At 42.4% G+C, this 10000-nt stretch overlaps 1 protein-coding gene and 1 long non-coding RNA gene across 6 annotated transcripts in view; one reads left to right on the top strand and one right to left on the bottom strand.

Annotated features, from left to right (window-relative positions):
* Window positions 1-10000, bottom strand: part of LOC135090030 (LIM/homeobox protein Lhx1-like) — a 137643-nt gene that overhangs the window by 85786 nt on the left and 41857 nt on the right. The window lies entirely within an intron of this gene.
* The window catches only part of LOC135090032 (uncharacterized), a 77531-nt gene continuing 70059 nt past the window's right edge, over window positions 2529-10000 (top strand). The window contains exons 1-3 of one of the 2 annotated variants that reach the window (XR_010261733.1): window positions 2529-2709; window positions 4794-4979; window positions 6369-6648. This is a non-coding gene — a long non-coding RNA (uncharacterized LOC135090032). Of the gene's footprint in view, window positions 2710-4793; window positions 4980-6368; window positions 6649-10000 lie in introns of those variants that run through there. The other variant, XR_010261732.1, reaches the window with a different exon arrangement.

Below are 10000 nucleotides of genomic sequence, written 5' to 3' on the forward strand. Positions count from 1 at the left end.
ATGACCGGTGTTCGAATCTGATCAACACTCAAGGTAGCTACTCGGCCACTACGTACCGGGACTCGCTCACCTGTTCTAAATTAAACTATAAGTGTAGAAGAGTTATAATCCTTACTGAATCTAATACGGTATCCTGAATGACGAAATGGATGTGTGTTCTTTGACAGTGTGATTTGAGGGTTAAGAGATACGGAGGTGCACTGTAGCTAAGCGTCATTTGAATAGATTAACCATCCATATATACAAGTCATTACTGTCTGTTTCTCCATGTCTGTCGTATGAGAATTTCGCCAGCTGAGGTAGCGTGAGCATAGTGGCAGCCATTGCACTCACTAGCTAATTGGTCTAAGTATTCTTATTTTATAACGTGCGGTAAATTTACCAGTGGACAGACAGACGACAAGTGTAATGATATAATTGCAAATGCAAGGAACTTAATAGGTACACGATAAAGAGCGAGGGTCTAATGAGATCAGAGGGCGACAATTATTCGAGTCACATTTAACTCGGCTCTCCGTCAGAGAAAACAATGAACAGAGGCCATAAATAAAGCTAACCACGTATTAGGATTCATCTTTAAGAGCGTTAAAATTAAAAGTCCGGAAATTATATTAAATTTATATTTGGAATTGGTCAGACATCATCTGGACTATGTTATGCAGTTCTGGTCCCCATCACGGAACGGCTGTGTATGCCAGCGTCAGTATAGAGAATAATGCAAAGGATGTAAGATATTAGATAGGAGAGAAGAGTAAAGCTTTCAAGGCTATATTCTTTAGAGAGGTGTAGATAAAGAGTGGATCTAACAAGAGGTATCTAAGTGGCATGAGGATATAGCAAGAGTAACCAACCAACGAATGAGAGGATCAGACTGACAGTGTTCCATTATTCCTGTATTTTCAGGTGGCAGGATTACTGTGATGCTCCTGATGGTGCAGTGAAAGAGTGGCTGACTAGAGTGGCTGAAGAAGGTACAAAGACGTCACTTCTCACCACCGATTTCACGACGCATGAGACAGGTAGGTTCATTATCTCAGCACAGATCGACAGACATACGCACATATGCCAAGAGGTTAAGGAATGGACGACTTGAGTACATGGGAACACATAAAAATACAACTTTCTTCTTTTATTAATCATACTTTAATGAAACCTTACCATCTGCTCTAACAACCCCACACACACACACACACACACACACACACACACACACACACACACACACACACACACACACACACACACACACACCAAAAAGGTCACCAGGAGAAATTAATCACTCTCAAAGTACATAAGAGGCTACATTTTTTCTCATCGGCATGCAGTCAGATTTACGACCGCTTAACAAGACTGAGTGGCTGGGAGCATACACGGGAGGCAGCACACACGGGAAGGAAGTGAAGTGAAGGAATATGAAGGAGAGATCGAAAGGAGGTGAAGGTGTGAGAGAGTAGATGGGAACAGGTGAGAAAAGGTGTCATGTAAGATCTCTGTTACCTGTACGGTGGTGGCTCTCTTTCTCTCAGGTAATTGATTCTTAATAATAACAGGTGTCTCACGGCCCCTCTTGACCTGGTGTGTGTGTGTGTGTGTGTGTGTGGGTGGGTGGGTGGGTGGGTGGGTGGGCGAAGAAAGCTAATACGACTTTGAATGGTGACAAAAAATAGAAAAAATAAATAAAAAAAAACATTGGATTATACTGCAGATAGCATACCCATGTACGAAAGAAGGACTTTCTAAATGTTTTACCGTAAGACAGTAAGCTAAAAACTACTACTACTACTACTACTACTACTACTACTACTACTACTACTACTACTACTACTACTACTACTACTACTACTACTATCTTCATTGTCAACAAACACTAACTGCTAACAAAACGCCGTAAAAAAAAAAAAAACAGACGATAACCCACAAGACAGATCAGGCATGAAGGCAAGAAGCAACAGCAGCGCAAATCACCAGAACACACCCACAAAATGAGGGCCCGCAGACCCATCTCGCTGGAGGCACCGTGGACAGGCACCAAGGTGAGAAATGCAACAATAACTCGTGTCCATTGCCTGTAATTTTTGTTCCCCCGCCCCTATCCATAACCTTAATCCATCTTAGTTCCTCCGACGCAGAAACACAGAGCAGGGAGCCCCACCCTACCCACCACCCCCTCCATCCTGCACCCTCCACCCTCCCCTCCCAGTACCCCGCCATCGCCATTCTTCAACGTGAAAAAGAGGGAAGCAAAACGTGCCTAGTAAATAGTTCGTGTGGAAATAGAGTAACAGCCTGACTTCCATTCTTGCTGAGGCCTCGGCTACTGCTGATTCGGAGCTTCGGATGGTTTTTAAGATAGTTGAAGTTTTTTTTTTTTCGCTCAGCTATTTTTCAGTCATTAAAAGTGTATGAAGATAAACGAACGAGCTAAACCGGTATTTCCCAGCCTAGGGGAAAATTACCCTTTTTTTTCAAGTACTATATAAATCAACACTTGTGATACGATTGCCTTTAATAAACAGTACGTACGATAATTTTGTAGTCACAGTATGATACTTCCATGTTTTCAGCCTGGCGACATTGGCACAGCTAGGGCGGGCAGCGGGCGGGACCGAAGGACGATTCAGTTGTAGCTGCACGACTTAACAGCAGACACCCGCTGCTGTTGCTCCACTGTCCCCACCTTTGTTTACTTGTTTACCTCACCTGAATGTGGTATGTCAGTGTATTTTTTCATAGTGTTTGCTGCAGGTGACCTTTAGAATGTGATGTTCTTGTGCACCAATTACTGTTATGGTTATTAGTACTTAGTCTTTATCTATCGCGTTTTGAAATTGTCTATATAAAGGAGAGATCAGAATAGGTGAAGTGGATGAAGGGCGAAAAGACAGAAGAAAGATTGGGAACCACTGAGCTAAACAGTTCGTAAGGTAGCACAGTATTTTGTCTCTAGTTTCTGATGAGATGTCAGTTGTCAAGCACACACAAGGCGCAGCTTTGGATAGTTTTTCGAGATTCAAGACATGCATGAATCGGAAACGACCAGCTAAACAGTTCATAAGGTGACATGGCAGCTTGGCTCTAGTGTTTGATGAGATGGCAAGTTCGGATGATCAGCAGCATTAGATCGTTTGCAAGACAGTTCAGGAGCTTCCAAGTTTCTTTTCTTTCGTGGTTCACTGCAGCGTTACGAAAGACAACGGACGTAGTTAATAAACTGTTCGTAAGGAAGTAAAGTAGCTTGACTTCAGTTTCTGCTGACCCTTCGAGTGCAAATGATTCGGAGCATTAAATATATTTTTTTTTCCGAGTTTAGGAGTTCTGTATTTTTTTTTCTGTGCGTGTGTCTGACTCATTAAGACTACGATAGAAAACGACTTTACAAATTAGCTCGTAAGTAAACAAAGTACCTTGACTTTAATTAACGTTAAACTCCCGACTTTGTGATTCGAAGCTTTGGATGATTTTCGAGACAGTTTATGAAGTTTCCACTGGCTTTTATAGCTCATTACGACTCTTCAAAGGCATTCCGGAACTGAGTAAGTCCGTTGTTTGTCAATAAGCTGAAATTCGTGACGCAACGTAAATATCTGAACACGATCTCAGCCCGTTAGGAACATTTGAGGCGAAAAGACCAACAGGAAGGCAGGAATGTGCTGAGGGCGTTTAATACCGTTGACAACCGTTACCGCCACTCCCTCCCCTTCATGATTCACTCCGTATTCCTTGACTCAAACCTAAGAAAGCAGTTAAGTCGATTGAACCTTCTTAGCTCTCTAAACACGGCAGGAGTCATTAATCATTGATTGCTGTCATCCGCCAAGTCATCACCACTCACCACAACCAACATCACCAAAACAATGACAGTGACAACAAGCCACAACAAGCAAACAAACATCAGCCAATTCGTATCTCCGCTTTCCACAGTTTGATTCTGTTTTCATTGCTTTCAAAAACCGACCGTTAAAACCGTTAAAACCGTTACAACCGTTTTGGAGTAGCGTTAAATCTCGCGCCACGCAAAGGGATTCTTCAAAGCGATCAGTGCAGCTTCAAAAACAGGTTTCGAAGCCTTTCCCAAACCACCTTGAAGCCTCGTTACCTGAGCTCGAGAGAACATTTTAAGCAATTCAGAGAGAGAGCGAGAGAGAGAGAGAGAGAGAGAGAGAGAGAGAGGAAAAAAAATAAAATTCTTGAAGTTATTGAGAGATATTTCAAGGTAAAAAGTGTGTGTGTGTGTGTGTGTGTGTGAGCTCGCGCGCGCACATTTAATCATGAGACACGTGTCCTTCAGTATCTCCTCTCCTTCACTGCTCCCCTGCCCCGGGAAAAAAAAAAAATCATCACACAACACATAACTGCAGTAAGAGGAGGAGGAGGAGGAGGAGGAAAAAAGATGAGAATAAGAAGAAGAAGAAGAAGAAAAAATAACAAGAACAAGAAGAACAAGAACAATAAAACGAGAACGTGATTAGCAAGAGAAGCAAAAGGGAGAGAAGGAAAACGAGGAGGAGGAGGAGGAGGAGGAGGAGGAGGAGGAGGAGGAGGAGCTTATATCCTCTACTTTAAGGTCTTGAAATCGACTCCCACCAGCCACCGAGTCACTTACAGAAGGTGATTCAGTCCGATTTATGCTTCCTGAACCGAACGCGTTATCGGTCCATGGTCTGGATGTGGGCGTGGGGTCTGTCTCGGTCTCGGTCTGGCTGTGGGCGTGGGTCTCGGTCTGGGTGTGGCGTGGGTTTATTTAGTTGTGTCTCTCTTCCCTTTATTTATATTTCTTTCGTTTGCAATTACAGTGATGAGGTGAATAGTGAAAATAACCAAAAAGTGAAGATGAATGGAGCAAAAGAAGAAAAAGGAGAGCACCACCACCATCACCACCACTAACAACAACAACAACAACAACAACAACAACAACACGCCTACTTCCCTCCACGCCACCTCATCACGCTATGGGGGACGAGCTCACCTTATTATCGCAGGTAATTTAAACTTGAGGTGTTACAGGTGAGGAGGCAAACACAGGTGACACGTTATTCTTCTATACAGCACCATACAGCACCATTGATTCTCTTCCCTTTCCTCCCTTTTCCCTGCCGCCTGTGCTGTATTTCTGCAGGATGAGCCACGAGTTTCTGCCGATGCTGCTATAGGCGAAAGTACAGGTTGAGTATAAATTGTTCTATGTACATACGCATTTTGAGGCCTTCTTAACCCTCTGACTGCTGTTTGATTCATTTTTCCTTAATTGCTTATCACTGTGAGACATCTTTACATCCCACAGCCACCTCCAATCTTTAAACTGGGTAAAAATTGCAAATTCTATTCTTTTTAATCTCCTTCTTTCTTGTAGATGCTTGTAAAGATTTCGTGCATTACTTCTGGTGCTGTTAATTGTTTCGTGTCGCAGTGTTATGAAATTTAAGTGTGGCCGGGCGGGCAACCATGGCGGGATGTGTAGATGTTGAATATCAGCTGGTGAAATTATGAATTATCGTATCATGATTTCTTAGAGTTTTGGAGCATCACACTACCCCGTAGCGAGACGAGTGGTACCAGTGGACGGGTGTTGTGCCGATACACAGTGCACAAGAATAGTGTGGCTGTAATTAACGGGCAGAGACGGAGAGGAGCGAGGATAGCGGCAAGTCAGCTGTTTACCAGTCAGTCGCATGTGGTTTCACGCTGAGGCAGTGACGGTGAATACGTATAGATAGTATTGCATAATTTTGAGAGAGAGAGAAAAACAAAACAAAACTGCCTGCAATGCCACACACTTACATATGTGAAGTGTGTGGTCTTGGTGTTTTTCCGCCACTGTTCCCCGCCAGGCTTTGATTGACACGACTAAACAACGCCTCAAAATGCTGATGTGTATAGAATATTTTCGACTTCTAATAACCTGTACTTTCTCTCCCTCCAGCAATACCCGCAGGAGCTCGTGTTACACCCTTACTAGCCTTTCTGCAGCCTCTTACATTTTATTTCTTTTACCTCTGTTGTATTCTCACATATTCTCTCTCATCCATCTCTCCTGTTCCTTACCCTCTTTCTCAACATAGTTCATATCGATCCCTCATGTCTCTTATCTATCCATTTTCCATGATTTTCCCTCTTACATCTTCGTGTCCTTTGCCTTTTTTTTACTTATTCCTTAGTTTCATCGCATGCAAAACTAGGTTGTCTCTGTCGTTTTCCTCATCTAATTCAGTTTCTTCTCCTAACATCCCAACAAGTCTTTTATCCTCCTTTCCTGTATCTCTTTCCTATACATTAAGATTAGAAACGCATGTATTTCACGTTTTCTGCAAAAATGACGTTACTTTCTGACCTTGCTTTACTTCCTATACCACTTTTTTTTTTTTTTGTAGGTGTGTGTGAAAGACATCGACCAGGGACATCAAAAAAACAAGGAATTTACGATTAGCCAGAAGTATTGTGGGTAAATCTTGACTCAAAGACAATGAGGTGACACGTTGTAAATGGAAGGGTGTAGCTTAGGTGTGATGAAGGTGTAGAGGGGAAAAGTTTTATAATGGGAGGAGGGAAGTGTACAGGAGTGTAAGGAAGTGTACATGTCCGTCACTGCGAGTCAAAGCCGAGACAAGGGAGGGGCAAGGAATGGGTACTTGTGTCTTGGAAGGAAATGAGGGGCGAAGGGAAAGTTATGGGAGGGGTGTATCACTGCGAGTCAAAGTCGAGCCAAGGGAGGGGCAAGGAATGGGTACTTGTGTCTTGGAAGGGAATGAAGGGCGAAGGAAAGTTATGGGAGGGTTGTAGTAGAAGGGAAGGGACAGAAGAGGGGGTGAAGGGAAGGGAAGGGTGTTTGAATTGTGTTTTGTTGGGGAGAGGGGAGGTAAAGGCGCACTGTAAACATTTTAGAGAGGGCTGGGGAGGAAGAGGAGGTGGACGAGGTGGAGGAAAGGTTGTTTACTTTCTTTAAAGGGCGAAGCAATTAGAGAGTGAGAGGAGACGATCTCTGTAAATCAGAAGGAGAGAAACATCAATATCTATAGACGGAGGAAGAAAAAAAAAAACATAATAAAACCAAGAAGGGAGGGAGAGAGAAAAAAAAAAAAACACACACACACACCAATCTACGTAAAAAAAAGACAATTTTTTCTTGAAGTGAATGAAAGAAAACTCATTCTTTTAAACTTGTCCGAATAAAAAGTAAAAAAAACAATGACAAAAATTAAAACACAAGAAAAATACAGCGTCATAAATCTGTTTCGAAGAAGAAGAGGAAAAAAAGGAAGGAGGAGGAGAAGGAGGAGGAGGAAGAAGAAGGAGGAGGAAGAAGAAGGAGGAGGAGGAAGAAGGAGGAGGAAGAAGGAGGAGGAGGAGGAAGAAGGGGGAGGAGAGAGATTAACTGCATGACGGAGGAAAAACGTGAGCAGTGATTTTCAACAAGCGGAGGAAAGAAGGGAGGGAGAGACATATATAGGAGAGAGAGAGAGAGAGAGAGAGAGAGAGAGAGAGAGAGAGAGAGAGAGAGAGAGAGAGAGAGAGAGAGAGAGAGAGAGAGAGAGAGAGCAGAGGGGGAGAAGGGAGACATCAAAAGCTAAATAAAAGAAGAGAGAATTAGGATTATCACTCAAGAATAAGAGGAAGGAGAATGGAAGGAGGGAGAGAAGGAAAGGAAAGAGGGAGAGAGGGAGGGAGCTTAGCGTGATGAATGAGAGAGAGGGAGCAAGTACATGAGGTTCACAGTCCACCCACGGGGACTCACGAATGCCCCAGGGGAGTTACGGGGAGGAGAGAGGGAGAGGGAGAGGGAGAGTCGGGCACAGAAGGTAAGTTATAGGAGGGGAAGGAAAGAAAGGGAGAGAAAAGAAAAGCTACAAGATGGTAAGGAGTATGAAGGTACAGAGAGAGAGAGAGAGAGAGAGAGAGAGAGAGAGAGAGAGAGAGAGAGAGAGAGAGAGAGAGAGAGAGAGAGAGAGAGAGAGAGAGAGAGAGAGAGAGAGAATAGAAAGAGACAGAAAATTAATAAGGGATGGATGGAAGAATGAAAAAAAGGAAGTAAAGAAAAGAAAAAAAGAAAAGAAGAAGGAAGAAAAAATACAAGACAACAGAAAAGGGAGAAAAAAACTAAGACATAGGATAGAAAGAAAGAAGAAAAAATGAAAGAATGAGGAAGAGAGGAATGCTACTATGAGGAGGGGGGAAAGATGAGGAAGAGGTGTAGGAACAGGTGGGGGAGGTGATGGGGGTAGTGATGGTGGAGACTTTTAGTGGCTGAGGTTGGACTTAAACTGATAGCGTGTTAAAGTGTGAAGAGAGGAGAGAGAGAGAGAAAGAGAAAGAAAAGAAAAAAAGTGCAGAGAAACTGAGGAGAAAAAGAAAAAAGATAGATTAAAAAATAGAAAAATAAAAAAGAAATGGGAGGAGAAGAAGAAAAAGAAGAAGATGAAGAAGAAGAAGAAGGGGAAGAAGAAGAAGGGGAAGAATAAGAAGACAGACGAATAAGGAAGAGGAGAAACCGATTACCAAGGCACATGGATAGGAAATCAGAAACAAGAATTGAGATTAAAAGTAAACAAAAGAAACGAGAAGAGGAAGCACACAGTCTCTCTCTCTCTCTCTCTCTCTCTCTCTCTCTCTCTCTCTCTCTCTCTCTCTCTCTCTCTCTCTCTCTCATATCCTATAATCAACTTTTCTTCATTCTTTTCTCATTCAACTCCGTCCACTGTTCTTCCTCCCTCCTCCTCTTCCTCCTCTTCTTCCTCTTCTTCATGCTCTTCTTTCTTCCTTCCCTCACTCCTTCCTCCTCCTCCTTTTTGTATCTACTGCTTTTTCCTCGTCTTGCTCTTCCCTTTCTTCTTCCTTCCTTCTCCTTCTCCTCTTCCTCCTCCTCCTCTTCATATGTTCCTCCTTGTCCTCTTCTTCCTTTTTCTTCAGTTCTTCTTTATTGCTCCTCCTCCTTCCCCTCTTCCGCTTCTTCCCTTCCCTCCTTCTTCTTTCTCTCTTCCTCCTCCTCCTCCTCCTCCTCCTCCTCCTCCTCCTCCTCTTCCTCCTTCTATTCTCCCTCTTCCTCCTCCTCCTCCCTTCCCCGTCTGACCAATTTACTGCTAACACTCTACTCGTATTTAAAACAATCTGACAGCAATACGGTTTTCAGTATTTTTATTGGACGTTCCTCATAAATATGATCCAAATTTTGAAATCAGTGTGACAGTGGGTTTGGGAATGTTAGCAGAAGAGATCGTGTTTTAAGTGTGTGTGTGTGTGTACTCGTATGTGTGTGTGTGTGTTTTAATGGCCATATTCTTATATTTTTTTTTATTTTGAAAAGGTTGTGTGTGTGTGTGTGTGTGTGTGTGTGTGTGTGTGTGTGTGTGTTATGTTTCATTTTATGTTTGGAAAGTTGTGTTTGTTTTTAATGTTTTTTTTTTTTTTTTGAAAAGGGTGTGGATTTATTTATTTATTTATTTATTTATTTTTATTTATTTCATTGTAGAGTGTTCATTTTAGGGGTTCGAATTAGTTCAAGTTTTACTGCTCACTTTAGGAACCTTGAGTAAAGTGTTCACATTTCATTTGGTACTAGTAAAGTGAGCTGCAGTATTTTTCACGCTTTTCTGAATGTTATATTTTATGGTTGATTTCACTGTAAAAGTATGGCCAATTGACTACTACTACGTCTACTGTAGGCAGGTACATCAGCTGTGTATGTATGTATGTACGTGTGTTTGTTTGTGCGTATGATTTTTTTTTCTCGAGGTTGGAATATGTTTGTTTACAAGTATACCCTCTACTCCTCCTCCTCCTCCTCCTCCTCCTCCTCCTCCTCCTCCTCCTCCTCCTCCCCTCGCTGCTACTGCTGCTTCTGATGATGATAATGATGTTATCTATTTATTTTTTCCATGTTGCTGTTGCTGTTGTTGTTGTTGTTGTTGTTGTTGTTGTTGTTGTTGTTGTTGTTGTTCACCATCATTCTCTTCCTCTTCCTTCTAATCCCTGTACATATTTTTTTTCCTTTCCCCTTTTATTTAGTTTA

Source organism: Scylla paramamosain, chromosome 34 (genome assembly GCF_035594125.1).
Source record: "Scylla paramamosain isolate STU-SP2022 chromosome 34, ASM3559412v1, whole genome shotgun sequence".
NCBI classification, from domain to species: Eukaryota; Metazoa; Arthropoda; class Malacostraca; order Decapoda; family Portunidae; genus Scylla; species Scylla paramamosain.